The sequence below is a fragment of the Euphorbia lathyris genome, chromosome 2 (assembly GCF_963576675.1).
Source record: "Euphorbia lathyris chromosome 2, ddEupLath1.1, whole genome shotgun sequence".
NCBI lineage: Eukaryota > Viridiplantae > Streptophyta > Magnoliopsida > Malpighiales > Euphorbiaceae > Euphorbia > Euphorbia lathyris.
The window spans coordinates 121,420,868-121,439,674 of NC_088911.1; positions in this window are offsets into that span (position 1 = coordinate 121,420,868).

Consider the following 18,807-nt stretch of genomic DNA (forward strand, 5'->3'; position numbering starts at 1 on the left):
CCTTTCTGTGATGAACTTTGATATGCTAGTCGTTTGTCGTCATAATATTTGTGTGCTTATGCAGCATTTTTTTTTCCATTTTTCTCCAAATTGCGTGCGAAAGATTCCTTCTTTAGGGAGCGTTTTAGATGCTCTAGGAGTAACGTTTAGTGTTGCTTAGCGGAGAACGAATCGGGATGTGCGCTTGTAAATAAGTGGTAACCATATGGATGCATTGGTCGAACAAGTGATTGCAAGGTCATTCGAGATGCTCGAATATCCTTTTGAGATTTATCTTAGTGGAGAAAGCATCGTGTTGTTCGCTCGTAAATAGTTGGTAACAATATGGGATTGTTTAGGCGATTATGAAGTCATTCGAGATGCTCGATAAGCCTTTGGATAACATTTTGATGTTTTTGTAGCGGAGAACGCAATATGATATCCGCTTGTAAATAATCGGTAACAATATGGGTTTGTTAGGCGATTACGAAGGCAGTCGAGATGCTCGATAAGCCTTTGGATAACATTTTGATGTTTTTGTAGCGGAGAACACATTGTGGTATCCGCTTGTAAATAATCGGTAACAATATGGGATTTTTAGGCGATTATGAAGGCAATCGAGATGCTCGATAAGCCTTTGGATAACATTTTGATGTTTTTGTAGCGGAGAACGCATTGTGGTGTCCGCTTGTAAATAATCGGTGACAATATGGGATTGTTAGGCGATTACGAAGGCAGTCGAGATGCTCGATAAGCCTTTGGATAACATTTTGATGTTTTTGTAGCGGAGAACGCATTGTGGTGTCCGCTTGTAAATAATCGGTAATAATATGGGATTGTTAGGCGATTACGAAGGCAGTCGAGATGCTCGATAAGCCTTTGGATAACATTTTGATGTTTTTGTAGCGGAGAACGCATTGTGGTGTCCGCTTGTAAATAATCGGTAACAATATGGGATTGTTAGGCGATTACGAAGGCAGTCGAGATGCTCGATAAGCCTTTGGATAACATTTTGATGTTTTTGTAGCGGAGAACGCATTGTGGTGTCCGTTTGTAAATAATCGGTAACAATATGGGATTGTTAGGCGATTACGAAGGCAGTCGAGATGCTCAATTAATGAAAAGATCTCAAAGAAAATACAGGCATTCGATTAATCGGAACCGTGTATACAGGCTACTGATAATATTTCTTCAAATTCTGGATGTTCCAACTATTGTCAAACACCAAACCGTCTAATGAGGCGATTTTGTAGGCGCCGTTGTGGAGGACAGTATCGACCTTGTACGTCCCTTCCTATGACTGCCCGAGCTTGCCCTGAGCTAATGGAGATTGGGCGACAGCAGTGTCTCGGAGCATAAGGTCTCCGACTTGAAAAGTGCGGGGCCGGACTCGCCTGTTGTGGTACCAAGCTATGCTTTGCTTATGTGTCGTGATGTGAAGCAAGGCATTAAGGCATTCTTCCTCTAAACGCTCACGTGCTTCGGCAAGTTCCGTGTTGTTATCAGCTTCTTCGAAGGTGATCCGTCGAGGAGAGCGAAGGGTGACCTCGGACGGCGCCATTGCTTCTGCCCCGTAGGTGAGGAAGAAAGGTAAGCGCCTAGTGCCGGAGTGCGGGGTTGTACAGTACGACCATAGTATCGCTGGGATATGGTCAGGCCATGCTCGACCCTAGTCGGACAAGCGCGCTTTAATTCCTCGCAGAATTGTTTGGTTGCTTACTTCAGTGAGCCCATTTCTTTGAGGGTGCACTACGGAGGTGTACCGCCCTTTGATACCCCATTCCTTACAGAACTCGCGGAAATTACTACAGTCAAACTGCCTCCCATTATCTGTGATGAAAGAGTGAGGGACCCCGAATCGGTATATGACTGTTCGTTTGAGGAAACCGATTACGTTGTCGGTGGTTATTTTTGCGATCGCTTCTGCCTCGATCCATTTGGTGAAATGGTCGACTGCTACCACTATGAAGCACTTCTGAGCTAAGGCCATTGGAAAAGGGCCGAGCAGATCGACGCCCCATACTGCGAATGGCCAAGGTGTGACAATGCCTTTGAGCGGAGCCGCTGGCGCGTGGTGAGTATTGGCGTGTAACTGACATGCCTGACAGCTACGAACCAAACGCATCGCGTCGGAGTCCATGGTTTGCCAATAAAGTCCCTGAAGCTGGGCCTTCTTCGCAATTGCCCGAGCGCCCTGATGGGAGCTGCAAACGCCTTGATGAATTTCCTTTAGATAGTGATCCCCTTCCTCTTCGGATATACAGCGCAACCAAGGGTGTATGGAGGATTTTCGATAGAGGAAACCGTCGTGCATTGCATATCGCCAGGAACGCCGAACCACGAGGGATGCCTCCGTCCGATCTTCCGGCAGTGTTCCATCTTGCAGGTACCTGATTATCGGACTCCTCCACCCGCCCGCTGCTGTGTCCGCTGTGTCGATCTGTAGCGAGCACTTTGTGTAAATGGCTGGCGTAGCAGCGGTTTCTATCAGGGTGTGCGGATCACTGGACTGCTCACTTGCTACGAGAGCGGCAATGGCATCCGCTTCCTCGTTCTCCTCTCGTGGCACTAGTGTGAGGTCAAGGGTTACTCCTTTGCCTTTGAGATCATTGAGCAAGGAGGTGGCGAGGGCTAAATATTGGCACATCGTTGGATCTTTTGCCTTGTAGGTACCGCTGACGTGGCTAATGACGAGCTTTGAGTCCGAGTATATCGCCAGATGTCCGTTCACCATTGGTTTGGATAACCGAAGAGCTGCGATCAAGGCCTCATATTCTGCCTGATTGTTCGTGGTTGGGAAATCAAGCCGGACGGCGTACCGTATTCAGAGATTATTGGGTCCCTGAATGGCTACGCCTGTGCCTGCCCGTCCTGGGCCGCAGGACCCATCTATACTCATGGTCCAGACGTCGCTGTTATGAGCTTTTGTTGGTGTGGGGTTGCCAGTAGATGATCCGGTGAATTCTATGATGAAATCGGACAGTACCTGAGCTTTGATCGTCGTGCGGGGCTTAAATCGTACGTCAAACTGGGATAGTCGAACTGACCAGTTGGTGATCCGATCGGAGACCTCTGGTTTCTGGACGGCCTTCTTGAGAGGGTAATTGGTCTTGACCATAACCGTATGTGCTTGGAAGTATGGTCTAAGACGCTCGAATGCTTGAGTTATGGCGAACAGAGCCTTCTCAACCTCGGAATATCGGATTTCGGCTCCCTTCAGAACCTTGCTCAAAAAGTAAATCGGGTACAGCTCCGTCCCCTCCTCTTGAGTTAAAACGACTCCTACCATTTCATCGGCAATGGTGAAGTACAAGTGAATGTCCCGTCCTGGCCTTGGCACCGCCATCAGTGGGGGTGTGGCGAGGAAAATTTTGATGGCGTTGAATGCGGCCTGGCAGTCCGTAGACCATTTGAAGGGATGCTCCTTCTTGATTGCTTTGTAAAAAGGCAAACACCGCTGTGCCGAGCAGGAAATGAACCGCCCCAAGGCGATGATCCTTCCGTTGAGCCTTTGAACCCCCTACAAGGCGCGTGGTGGTTCCATTGCCTCGATATTCGCGGGGTTGGGCTCGATGCCTTTTTCTGACACCACGCATCCCAGGAATTTGCCGCTATGAATTCTGAAGAAACATTTCTCCGGATTTAGCTTGAGGTTGTAGGCTCTGAAAATTTTAAATACTTTCGCCAAGTCACGCGGGTGGTCGCTCTCTTCAGTGCTTAGGACAACCATGTCATCGATGTATACCTGTACCGTCTTGCCGATGAGATGGGCGAACATCTTATCTATTAACCGCTGGTATATGGCCCCCGCATTTTTTAACCCAAAAGGCATGACATTGTAGAAATAAGTGCCTTCATACGTAATGAATGAGGTCTTCTCAGCATCGGCTGGGTCTAGAGGGATTTGCTGAAAACCAGCGATGGCATCAAACTGAGATAGGATTTTGCGACCAACTGTTTGGTCGAGGAGCTGATCTATATTAGGCAGCGGGTAAGAATCCTTGGGGCATACTTTATTGACATTTGTAAAATCTACACACATGCGGTACTTTCAGCTGGCTTTCCTTACAAGTACAACGTCAGAAAGCCAGTCCGGATAGTGGACCTCGCGAATAAATTTTACAGCCAGTAACTTGTCGACCTCTGCCCTTACTACAGCTTGCTTGTCCTTCGCCTACACTCGCATCTTCTGCTTCAGGGGCTCCATGGAGGGGTCGATGCTCAATCTGTGCACTACTTGATCGGGTGAGACCCCCGTGATGTCTTCGGTGCACCATACGAACACATCCGAATGCTCTGATAGGACGGCTTTGATCTCGTCGGCCAAATGGGACATGAGCCTGGTCCTAATTTTACTGTCTTGGTGTCCCCGATGACACAGTCGCTGACCGGTTCGATTGGTATGGGATTGTAACCCCTCATATCCATCAGACCATCTTCCAAGTAAAGCGTTGTCCGAGGCTGAGTCGCCTCCTACTGCAATCTTTTGGCCAGGATGTGATCTCCTTTGACGGTGATCCTTCCGTGTTGAAGCGGCAAAGTTAAGCATAATCCGGAGATATCGACCGTGGCCTTCAAGCTAGCCAGCTGAGGTCTTCTGATGATGGCATTATAGGCCATGAGGATATCGACCACCACCCATTCTTCGGTATCCTCGATCTCCTTGACGCCTTCGGCGAAGATAGTTGACAGTGAGATGACTCCCTTTACTGGGACTTCAATTTCTGACAGGCCAACCAGGGGGAAAGTCCCGGCTCGGAGGGCAGTGTGAGTATTCTTCATTGCGAGGAGCGCCGTCTAGGTGAGCAAGTTCACCGAACTTCCTGTGTCTACCAGCACTCGATGCGTTTTAAAGCCGGCGATGTTGATGGTGACAACTAGAGCCTCTGAGTGGCTGGTCCGGAGCGATGGCTGCACCATCAGGGTCTGATCGATTGTTTTCCTTTTTCGGGAGCTCTCCGGAGGCGCGCAGAGCACTGGTGCTCCCTCCCTTATGACGTGGATCTCCCCGTGGTACCTCGGTCGCTTTGGCTCATCTGCTCGGCCGGCGTCCCGCTGCTTCGGGCTCTGCTCCCTCTGCCGAACTGCCTTTGGTGGCGCGCCCTGCTCCGTGATCCGCTCAATCTCTTTCTGCAGCTGATAGCAGTTCTCCGTGGAGTGTTCGGAGGATTTGTGCTACTTGTAGTATTCTTTCTCGGTACGGGTCTTGCCCTTATCAGCCGATGGAGTCTGATGTGCGAATCGTCGAGGCTGGCTCTGAGTAGCATAATGCACTTCCTTTCCGCGGGATCGGTCTCCCCTACGTTCCAGGTTTGCTCGCTCGGCCCGAGCCAGAAAAGGCATTGGGACCTCCTTGCGTGCCTGGCCTTCCTCACACGCTTCTGCGATTGGTCTGCCTTTTTCCTGCTTGTGCGTGTCTCCTCTGGCCTTGTCCATGTCTGACTCTTCGTATCCTGCAGGTCGGTCGCAGTCATCATACCTGATGAAGGTTTGTGCCATGGTCATGAGCTCCTTGAAAGATCTTGGCATCTTTCGGAAACATTTCTGCTTTAGAGGCTCGCACGAGGTTCCTTTTGCCAAAGCGTCATGAGCCACCTCGAGGTTGAGGCCTTTTACCTGTGAGGCCATATGGTGAAACCTAGAAAGAAAGTTGCACAGCGGTTCAGTTGCTCGCTGCTTGAGCCTGTTGAGGTCCGAGCTGATCTTCCTTACTTTTGCTGCTCCGGCGAAACGGGAGAGGAAAAGATCCTTTAGGAGATCGAACGAGTCGATCGACTCTGGAGCAAGTCCTCGATAATATTCTTGCGCACTAGACGAGAGTGTGGTCGGAAAAACCTTGCATATGATGTCCTCGTCTTTTGAGTACAAGTTGATGGTGCTCATGAAAGATGCCACATGGTCGTTCGGGTCTTCGGTCCCCGAATACTGGGATAGTCGAGGAGCTTTCCAGTCCCATGGGAACCTTGTCTCGATGATTCTTTGCACCAGCGGTGTTTTACTGGAGGTGATGCTTCCTCCCATGACGCCTCCGAGGGCCCTCTTGTCTAGGAAACGCTGGATCTTCAGTTCCAACATGTCTTCGTTACTCGCGGTTGCTGTCTCGTCGCGTCGCACACCGCTCTCTCCGGCTGTGTCAGCTCCGGAGCCCCTCCCTGCAAAGACCCCGGGTCCCGAGGGCTCCAACGGCAGTGCGCCCTCTCTTTGTGTTTCTGCTGCTTTTTTAAGGTATTGCCAGATTTTGGCGTTCTCCTCCTGCAAGCTTCTCTGTTGATCTATGATCTTCATCTGAGCCGCCGAGTGAATAGCCTGTGTGGTCTGAAAACCTTGTATCGCACTAAGGAGTTGGGTGGTATTGTAAGTTTCTTCTTCTTCAGGACTCACCTCCTCCATCAGTGGTCCCAGGTTTCTAGGGAAAATTGGAATGGTCGGAACGGAACGCTCGACATTAGTCATGGAGCTAGTCGTTCCTACTTCCGGCGCTTGCGTCGGAGCGGGCTCATTTGGGGTTTGCATTTTGCTTGAGATTCCGAAGTCACTTGAACTCCACGATCACCGCACCAAATAATCAGGATACGTGGAATAGTGATCTGGCTCTCTCCGGGTTAGGTTCCCGCGTTCTGCGATGATCGTCCCTGCGCGGGGAACGGTCCCTGTATATACTCCGACGATCAAGACAGTTAGTAGCTCAAGGGAAAATACTCTTGTTATTTAGGTAGAGTTTAGAGATAATGTTACCCGCCCCCTCTTTAGGTTGTGTCCTCCTTATTTATATTGAGCCTTCTTGGGCCTTGTTGGGCCTATGGGCCAGCTAGGCCCCCGTCTGATATTCCGAATGGAGATTGGGCGGCAACGGCCCCCGTCTGATATTTAGAACAATTATAAATAAGGGTAAAAAATGTCACTAAATTTTGATTCAAAAAAAAATGTCACTAAATTTGTGTATATTATACTACTATATCTCTCTGTTTTTAAAAACACACTATAAAGTCTACGAGTTTTGACAAAACTAACTATTTAGTCCCTCCATTCATAATTTTTAATGTAAATAATTTATTAGTCCCCACCTTTTACGTAACACAATGTTTAGTCCCCTATTTTGAAAAACAAATTATAAGATCTCTATCTTTCGTTACTGCTAACCCTCTAATCCTTTTACAGTATCTTTTTAGATTTTTAATTGTTATATTCAGCAGATACGTTTAATTAAAATCTAAAAAAATAGACAAAATGATAAAAGGATTAACGGTGACAACATATAAGAATTTATTTGCCTTGATTTTGGTAATGGCGACAACTATAAAATTGTATTTGAAAAATAATATCATAGATACTTATCTGCAAATCGGCCAAAGTCACGTGGTAGTTATCTATATATAATATAAAACAGTAACTATGGAACTGAGGTGTCACTTCCTCCTTTTTTAGTGATAAAAAATTTAATGTATTAATTTTAATTTTATTATATATATTTATCTATAAAAAGATTATTGTATCCGTACTATATCTAAGAGTTCTACAGAATTTAAATTAATCCCTAAAATCTCTCTAATTCTCTACACATCTATATATAATATAAAACAGTAACGATGGAACTGAGGTGTCACTTCCTCCTTTTTTAGTGATAAAAAATTTAATATATTAATTTTAATTTTATTATATATATTTATCTATAAAAAGATTATTTTATCCGTACTATATCTAAGAGTTCTACAAAATTTAAATTAATCCCTAAAATCTCTCTAATTCTCTACACATCTATCTATATATAATATAAAACAGTAACGATGGAACTGAGGTGTCACTTCCTCCTTTTTTAGTGATAAAAATTTTAATATATTAATTTTAATTTTATTATGTATATTTATCTATAAAAATATTATTTTATCCCATATATCTAAGAGTACTACAGAATTTAAATTAATCCCTAAAATCTCTCTAATTCTCTACATATCTATATATAATATAAAACAGTAACGATGGAACTGAGGTGTTACTTCCTCCTTTTTTACTGATAAAAAAATTAATATATTAATTTTAATTTTATTATATATATTTATCTATAAAAAGATTATTGTATCCGTACTATATCTAAGAGTTCTACAGAATTTAAATTAATCCCTAAAATCTCTCTAATTCTCTACACATCTATATCTATATATAATATAAAACAGTAACGATCTAACTGAGGTGTCACTTCCTCCTTTTTTAGTGATAAAAAATTTAATATATTAATTTTAATTTTATTATATATATTTATCTATAAAAAGATTATTGTATCCGTACTATATCTAAGAGTTCTACAGAATTTAAATTAATCCCTAAAATCTGTCTAATTCTCTACACATCTATATATAATATAAAACAGTAACGATGGAACTGAGGTGTCACTTCCTCCTTTTTTAGTGATAAAAAATTTAATATATTAATTTTAATTTTATTATATATATTTATCTATAAAAAGATTATTGTATCCGTACTATATCTAAGAGTTCTACAGAATTTAAATTAATCCCTAAAATCTCTCTAATTCTCTACATATCTATATATAATATAAAACAATAACGATGGAACTGAGGTGTCACTTCCTCCTTTTTTAGTGATAAAAAATTTAATATATTAATTTTAATTTTATTATGTATATTTATCTATAAAAAGATTATTTTATCTCATATATCTAAGAGTACTACAGAATTTAAATTAATCCCTAAAATCTCTCTAATTCTCTACATATCTATATATAATATAAAACAATAACGATGGAACTGAGGTGTCACTTCCTCATTTTTTAGTGATAAAAAATTTAATATATTAATTTTAATTTTATTATGTATATTTATCTATAAAAAGATTATTTTATCCCATATATCTAAGAGTACTACAGAATTTAAATTAATCCCTAAAATCTCTCTAATTCTCTACATATCTATATATAATATAAAACAGTAACGATGGAACTAAGGTGTCACTTCCTCCTTTTTTACTGATAAAAAATATAATATAATATATAATATATTAGTTTTTATTTTATTATTATATTTATCTATAAAAATATTATTTAAAGTAAATGTGAAAATCAAATAATAATATTTAATTTATATAACACATTTATGTCATTAATTGTAATTATTAGATTGTATTTTTATTAATATTTATATATTAAGATGAATCCGTGCATCGCACGGGCCAAAAACTATTTTATAATATATATGTATACCTTTAATAGAGAGATTAAAATCAAGGCAAATGTGTTTTTTTTATACCTTATCTCATTGATTTTTAACTAAAAATCCGAGCAGCCTTTCAAGAAAGGAAAGGAATATAGTTTAGCACTTGTTTCTCCTAGATTCTTTCTTTATATATATATATTATTGGTTTAATGCTCCTCCAACCCCTTAACTTGTTTAAATTAATCATTTTACCCTTCCAACTCATCAAATATCATGTTTACCCTTTTAACTCCATAAATGTGGTATTTCTCACCCTCTCAACTTATCCATTTATCCTCGAACTCATATAATATCCTATTTACCCCCTTAACTCCATAAAAGTGGTATTTCTCACCCCTTACAATCCATTATCGAGACTTGAATTCATACCATTTTTTAAACGTTAAACCTATATTGGTGTTATTTTGTACGTGGAACCTAAATTGATACTTCCCCAAAAACTATAGGCCTATTTTGGTACCCTATCCCTATATATAATGTCTTTAACTTGTTTATATTAATGTTCTTGTTATTTGTATCTTTTATTCATTCTTCTCTTTTCAAATTTTGTGGCTAGCTAAATTTTGATTATCTAATTATTGTAATATGATATTATTGTAATAAACACATAAATTAAAACAAAATAAAAAGTTGATATTAAAAAAAATCAAACTCATTTGAATAAGTCGTATTAATTTTGCACTATAAAAGGGTAAGACACACCACTTTTATGGAGTTAAGGGGTAAATAGGATCATAAGGGGCAAGGAATAACACTTTTATGGAGTTGAGGGTGTAAATAGAACATTCGATAAGTTGGGAAGGGATAAGATGACCAATTTGGACAAATTAAAGGGGTGAAAAATATCATTTTTATGGAGTTAAGGGGTAAATAGGACATTCGATGAGTTGGAGAGGTAAAATGACCAATTTGAACAAGTTAAAGGGCTGGAGAAACATTAAGCCTATGTTATTTGTAAAAGATTTGATGGTGCATGGTTGGCTGGCTAAACTACTTTTGATGCGGTTGCATATGATAGTCCAATCATACCGAAGTCAAGTCAAATATGTTAATATTGAATAATTTTGATTAAGATTGAGAATGTTGTCTTTCATATATATCTCACTTTTTTTCTTGGCTCTTTAATATCTGATTAGGCAAATCACATGATGATCTCTTTTAAAGTGATCAAGAATAATTTAGATTTTAGAAATGACTATTATAATTTTATTAATGTTATTAGAAAAGTTCTAAGCTCTAATTAGTGAGTAAAGATGGTACATATTTAACCTCAAAATAATAGGAGTGTGGACTTGATAGTTAAGAAGGTACATTGAAAATCTAAATGATTTCTTATTTTATACATATACTTTGAAAATATTTTCAAGTTTGGAGTTTTTCTTGAATGTAATATAAAAGTAGTTACGCTGGTTTAAAAATTTAGAAGAAGAAAGTATGTGATAAGAATGTCATGGATCAATCAAATGGTTATTGGATAAAAAATCAATCTAAAGTATTCATGGATTGGTACCGATAAATACTTCATAAAGTTATAAAGTTATATTTGATTGGTTTTGGTTTGAACTGGTTATCAATCAGTGGCGAATACAAGATTGTTCGGTTGTGGGACCGATTTTACACATGGTGTATAAAAAAATTGCTAAATCAGTGTCTAATAGAAAAAAAAATCGGATTTAGAGAGGTTTAATATGCCAAAAAATTTAAAAATTTAGGTTTAAGAATGACCTAACAGACCAAAAAAAATTGAAAATTTGGATTTAATGAGAGTTTAACAGGCAAAAAAAAATTAGAAATTTGGATTTAGAGATGGCCTAACAGTCCAAAAAAATTGGAATTTTGGATTTAGAGAGGACTTAGGACAATTTTAGGGTGCTAATTCAACACATGATCTAAATTTCTTGGAAACAGGAAGGCCGGAACACCACAATACCTCAAATTTTGTGGAGACATGAAGGACCGAAACTACTCGTGAACATGGTGGTTCCAGAGACCGGAGGGCCCGGACCCCCTTCTCCGTCCCTATTATCAATAATCAATCCATTAATTAATTTTATATAATCTATACCTATTATTGTTTTGATTAAATTAAATAAGGGTTAATTACAAATAACTACCCTGTGGTTTGACCGATTTGCGATGTGGTACCTGTGGTATTTGTTTTTGCAAACAGGACCTCGTGGTTGTCACCGTTAGCAAAATCAAGGAAACGGCAGTTTGACTGTTAAATCGCAGGGGTATTTTCGGAAACAATTTTTTTTACTTTTGTTGTTGACTTTTCTCTCTCTCCTCCTCTCATCTTCTTCTTCTTCCTCAGTATCGATTTTCTCTCTCTCTCTCTTCTTTTCTTCTTCTCTCTTCAATATCCATTTCACCATGTCCACTTCTCCTTCATCTTCCTTCATCTTCTTCTTCCTTTCTTCTCTTCTTCCCCATTTCTTCTTCTTCCTTTCTTCTCTTCTTCCCCATTTCTTTTTCTTCTTCTTTCCCATTTCTTCTTCTTCCTTTCTTCTCTTCTTCCCCATCTTCTTCTTTTTTTTGTTTTTAATTTTTGGTAAATTCCGGACTGGAATTTACCAGAAATTAAAAAGAAAAAAAAGGAGAAGAAGAAGAAGAGAGGAAGAAGAAGAAGAAGAAGAAAGGAGAAGATGGAGAAGAAGAGATCAATGGAGAAGACGAAGAAGAAGAGATCGATGGAGAAGAGAGAAGGGGTGAGAGAGAGAATGAAAAATTAAAAAATCAAATTTCCTAAATTACCTCTATGTCACATCAGCTTTTTAACAGAATTCTGACCGTCTCCTTGATTTTGCTAACGGTGACAACCACGAGGTCCTGTTTGCAAAAAAAAAAAAATACCACAGGTACCACATCGCAAATCGACCAAACCACAGAGTAGTTGTTTATAATTATCCCATTAAATAATTAAATTTATTTTATTTTATCCAAATCAAATCGATTTTTTTTAATATTTTTGATAATTCACTAATTAAATATCAATAATTGTGCCCAAATATCAAATTAGACATCCAATAATCTATTAACTACCATCAACTTAAATATCCATCAATTTGTTACTTAAACATAAAACATCAAATAATTCAATAATTAAATATCTAATAATTCACTATTTAAATATCAAATAGCTAAATAACTATACATCCGTTAATTTCTTATTTTTCTTCTAGAGACGACATGTCCTCCGTCTTGCAACAATAGAACACCAACATTGCAACAACTATAAACTTCTAAAAACAACGACATATTTCTTGATGGTAAATTAAATGCATATGTCAAGGTGTATAATTTCCTTCCAACTTATAACACTGTAAAATAATATCAACAACTGATTATTCTACTATTGATGGCAAACATAACTTGGCAAATTCTAAAACAATAGAATTTTGAAATTCAGGATTCACAAGATATGTAAAAAATCAAGCAAATTCACAATGTTTGTGTAAAAGTACCTGATTAAAGTTCCTCGTATGTTTCCACAAAGTCCATAGGGGCAGATCTCAACCAATTGTGGCAACAAACTAGTGCTTCCACATTCAAAGGGGATAATGAACTCCTAAAAATGTCTAATATCCATCCACCCGTACTAAAAGCCGATTCTGATGCAACAGTAAACACGAGAATTGCCAAAATATCTCTAACTACTCCCGAAAGAGTTGGATACTTATAAACATTATTCTTCCACCATGCTAAAACATCACATTTCTCCTCAATTATCTCGTAACTTTCTAATAAGTATCTAGCAACCTCACATTTTTTTGTAAATTTTTAATATATTTTCTATGTGCGGAAAACTTCTGTTGGAAAGAAACAACAAGATTCTCTTCTATTTCTTTTATACCATAAAAAAGCTTGACTACTTGAATGCACCCAATATTAGTTTCAAAAATCAAATAATGAGCATATAATCTCTTCAATGTTTCTTGCATTCAATTTTTCATCATCTTACCTTTAATTTCACCGTAAATCTCTTCAAATTAAAACCCTACATATCCCAATTTGCAGCGTGGGACTAAAACAACCGTAACAAATAATATAAAATTGAGAATTGACTCATTTTCCCAATACTTATCAAGTTTTTTCTTCATTTGTATAGTTATCTCACTTAAGAAAGTATCATGACTTTTTATCAAAGTGTTAAATCTATCTACCAATACCATAAGTTCATGAAAAAAAGTCATTTGACGTGACATATTGCTTAAGTCTATCTGAGAAGATGATCTTGTTGGAGAAATTTTGGATAGTCTTGGTATTGCTTATAAACCGTTTATTCGTGCCCTCGAGGCTCGAATGGCATTAATTTCCTTTGATGATTTTACTAGACTTCTATCGAGTGAAGAACGATAATTGGCACGAGAAACTCTACTAACTAATTTCCAAATAAGAGCTTAATGTAACAAAAAAAAAGTGATCAGAGAATTAATGTTACAAAAAAATAAATAATCAGGGCCTTAATATATCCAAATAAAAAATCAAGAACTTAATGAATAAAAAATAAATGATCTAAGGGCTCATAATGCTTTTTGCCAATTGTTTAATTTAACATCAAGTGGAAAAAAAAAACATACGGTTTGACGTCTACTTCCCAGTATCAAATGTTAAGTTGGTGATGGTCTTATTAGTTTCATATCAAATTAGTTACGATTAAATTAAATGTAGTGATGGTCTTATTAGTTTCATATCAAATTACTTTTACTTAGGAACGGATCTACAGTTAGAACAATAAGGATACTTACTGAGATCTAAAAATATATAATTTTTCATTTATTTAATTTTTCATCTTTGAATTACCCAGACTCCATTGTTGCCCGCGTAGCTTTTGCAGGTATGTCGCAAGGTTGAAGGAAGAGTTAGGGATTAGATTTGTTTCAATTTTCGTTTTGATTTCTGAAACATAAAACGTCACCATTCTTTAAAGTCTAAGTAGTGAGACCCAATTAAATTGATGAGACATCTAATAAGTCTAAGTAGTGAGACCCAATTAAACTGATGAGACATCTAATAATTTTTAATGGATATATAAATTTGTACACAGACCGAGCATACCCAACATACCTATGATATCCACAATGGAGTAAATTACACCCATGGCCATTGAACTTTTTTTTTCTAACGATAGACCACTAAACTTCAAAACTTAATATAAAAGTCTTCAATTTTACTTTTTTTTAACATCCGTGACCACTCAACACCTCAAACCAACCGTCTTTAGAGAATTATTTTAGATATATAAAGAAAGCTATAAAAGTGGTGATTTTATAAAATACCTTAATTTAGGGATAAAGATCAAATTTAACTCTAAAGTTTTTGAAAAAGTGCAGTTCTAGTATAAAAATTGTGTAAATTTAACTCTAACGTTTCTAAATCAGATCAATTTTAGCTCTAAGTTAATGAAAATTTGAAAAACTGAATCTTAGTGACACTTCCAAATAAGTTTGTCAATAAATTAAATCTTAGTGACACTTAAATATCTTAGACTTAATTGATATTTGGAATGTTAATTACAATAGTTAAACCAATATTTTCAAATTTTCCATAACTTAGAAATACAACTGATCTTTCTTGAACAGTTAGTGTTAAATTTAGACGATTTTATATATTATTAGGGTCAAATTATGGTCCTTATCCCTTTTAATTTATGTTGTTATTGATTTTTTTTTTTTTACATTTTTTTTACATTGTATATATAGCTTACTTCCACTGTATACAAATCCTGGATCCATCCCTGCTTTTACCTGATCATCAATGTTAAATCAACATATATATTTGGTTTTATGAATATATTGTAAGTAGGGTTATAATCGAGACAAATTGAGCCGAGTTTTGACTTGTCAAACTCGGTTTGTTTAGAAAATTAACGAGTTCGAGTTAAACATTATGTTTGTGAACTTAGCGAGCTTGTTCGCGAGCAACTCATTAATTCTGTTCACGAACTTCGTTCGAAATCGTTCATTAATTATGTTCATTTGAAATTTGTTTAACATAAAGCTACATAAATACTATTATTAAATAAAACAATCGAACCAAACTTGCTCCTGAATACGTTTATGAATATTATAATCGAACTTGTTCATAAACTTATAATCGAATCCGAGCTTTCAACCCGAATTTCATCATGCTCAAACTCAACTCATTTATAAATTGAACCGAACACGGTCGATCTTTTATCAAACCGAACATCAACTACTCATGAGAGTCTCGGCTTATTTACCACTCTAATTCCCAACATCGTTACCATTTTCTAGAACAAAATATTAGAGCCTCTAAGAGGTGCTTGATTGAGGTTTTCGAAATAGTTAGTAAACTAACTCTTTTTAAATAAATATTTATAATTATTTACAAAAATATAATGGTTTTTTTCTTCCATTTTTAGTTTTCCTCTTTCAGAGATTCTTCTTTCTTCTTCTCTTTTGCTTTTATGTTGATAATTACTTAGTACCAAAATTACTTATTGTATTTTTGTAATTCTGGCACATTAAAAGTTATATTGATATTTTATTTTTGTTGCTGTACGTCTGTAAAATTTTTCTCTCTCAATTTTTGTTTTTTTTTTCCTGTATAAGCTGATTGACTTTCTACTTTTTTAGTAGAATTGCCATTTTTTATTTTATTAATTATTCTATGTTTTTTTTTTTTTTTTTTGATAAATGTGCCATATTTCATTCCATAAAATCATAAAGTACAAATACAACACAATAAAAGTTCCCGCCTATACAGGCTATAGCTAGTGTAAGAACCACAAAGGGAAGAAAATAAACTACAAATAGCAAGAAAAAGACTACAAAGAGCAATAAAAAAACCACAAAGAGTACAAATACAACAAAATAGAAATCATATACTCCTCGGAAGTCGAATCCCATTGAAAAACAGTTGTAATCCATTCTTCATCATCTAGCCTATTCCGGACATTCGGATCTGAGTCCTTTCTGTTTTTGCAACCACGCAGATCTATAGATCTGCGGACAAGATGAACCTTTTCCGCTCTTGCTAAGACTGAAAAAAGAATAAACGATAAAAGTATAGCTAACAGGTGTAGATCTGACGGAAAAGAGATTCGAGAAAGTATATAAACTTCAAACTAGAAAGAAAAGATAAAACTGAAGTTAAAAAAACAAACACTAAAACATAAATGGGAGGAGGAAGAAGGAAGACAAGCTTCCTCCTTCCTCCTCTAAGAGAACTTGAACAAAAAAAGGAGGTGAGACGGTGACGATGGCAGAAGCTTGAAAAAAAAAAGAGCAAAGGGAAAGAAGAAGAATAGAGAGATGGAGGAGCCTCTCTCTCCTTTTTGACTTGGCTACTTAATTATTCTATGTTTATTAATTATTAAGTAATTATTTAACCACTTCGTTCAAAAAGAAAAGTAATTATTTAACCACAAAAAGTATTAATGTAATACAGTAAACATCATGAAAATATAACTTGTTATTCATAATAATATAAACTTTATGCTTAAATTTTAGATATCAATTTAAACTTTTTTTATATTTTCTTTTAAGAGAATGATTTCGAATCACACCTTTAAAATCAGATGTCTAAGAACTGAATTATACTACTTTAATTAGTATCAATTTAAAATTTTAGATGAATTAATTACTCGACAATACACATTACGTATAAATGAAGTTTTCTTTTACCTTTTCTATTCCTTTAAATTGAAAGTTATTCTAATTTTGATTAGTTAATTAAATACGCTTTATCTTTTCTTACTAACCATGAAAGGTATCAAATGAAAAAGATATAATAATAAAGAACTAATTTAAGATTTAATCAAATATGTGTTACATACAACCAAAAAAAAAAGAGTTAGTCTTTTAAAATTAAACCCACAAAGGGCTTCTTGTTATGGGGCTCACATGTCACACCAAAAGATAAAAAGAGGACATAGTTATAAATGTTACCCTTCATATCTCACTACAAACAGTAGATTTGTCCATAGGCTGGGCCTATCGGGTGTTTAAGTAAAAATACCCAGTCCAAGTCAAGTCTAACTCGTTATTAATTTAGACGAGTTCGGACCGTGTTGGGTTTGGGGTTAAAAATCCAATCTCAAACCCAACCCATATAAACTCACCTAAATATATACATATAATTATTAATTAAAAAATTTAATATTATACTTTAAAATAAATATTTAATATATAAATATATTAATTTATTAATTTAATAGGCGGATCGGGTTGGATCGGTCCGTGATATTTTTACTAATCCTAAACCCGTCCAAAAAATATGCAGCCTTTGGCAGGCTTGGGCCTAAGATCAATTTTCATTATCCAAACCCGACGCAAAGGACATGGGACTGGACATGCCGAGCAGGTACCCGGACTCATGGACAGGTCTAAAAAAAAAAAAATTATATATATATATATATATATATATATATATATATATAGGAAATCTATTCTTTACTTGAAGCAGCTTGAAAATTAAAGATGCATATGTTAATAAAAATTATTATTCGACCTTACCTATCATCTTAAAACTTTTTAGTTTATTTGGTTTTTTTTAACACATGTTAAAATGGACTTATGTTATTCACACTTAAAGCCTTATTAGAATTCGTGTACAAATATATATAAGATATTAATAAAAATTGGAACTTTAACTGTCAGCTTAACAATATTTAGTATAATTTATTTATTTATAAAAACAAATCATTCAGAATTGAGTTAAAATTGGCCCATAAATTTAAGGTATGAAATGTCAAAAATCAACTGTCTCGGGATCCAAAATGTGTGTTTTATGGAAGAGGACCAGCTGTCACGTCCGTTCCTTGATAATAATATATATTATAATTATTAGGTGTGTGATTTTTATTTGGTGCTATGGGAAAAGTTTGGAGTTAATTCGATGATTTTATGTATAAATTAAAAGTTAGGATAATTTTTAAAAGATTATAGAAAGATAAAGGGTTAAATGTGATATTTGACAAATTTGGATATATATTCTAAATTCGATTCGATCATCATCTGCATCTTCTTTTTTCTTTTCTTTTTCTTTTCTTTTCCTTTTTAAATTCATCAATTTTTTCTGAACCGTTTCTCCACCGTTTCTTTGATTTACGGAGTTTCGACCGTCCGAATCACTCGAAATTGAAACCATAGTATCCTTATATATAGATCTAAGTCCTAACTAAAGAGTTTTTGAGTTTCGACAGTGTTTGGAGAGAAAACGTCTTAGACAGAGTTTAGAGGCGAATTGAACGGGTGTATTTTAGCCAAGGTAAGTAACTATCGACTATATTTTGAGTTTTATGTATACAGATATATATATATATATATATATATATATAATCAAAGAATTTCAAGAAAATGATATTTAAAGGTTATACATGAATTTTATAAAATTGGGGTTTTTCACGTTTTTGCTTTTTATTGTGAAATTATGGTTCAAATGAAGCTATTGGCTATGCTTCTATGTGAATTTCAGATTTTACTTGATTATGTTGATTTACGGCTTAATTTGGTTGATTTACATATATACATATATGTCTTTGGTTTCAATATATATCTATATTGAACAAAATGAATTTGATGATTTCTTACGAATTGTTTTTGAATTGAGAAATCTATTGCGGTTATTGTTGTTA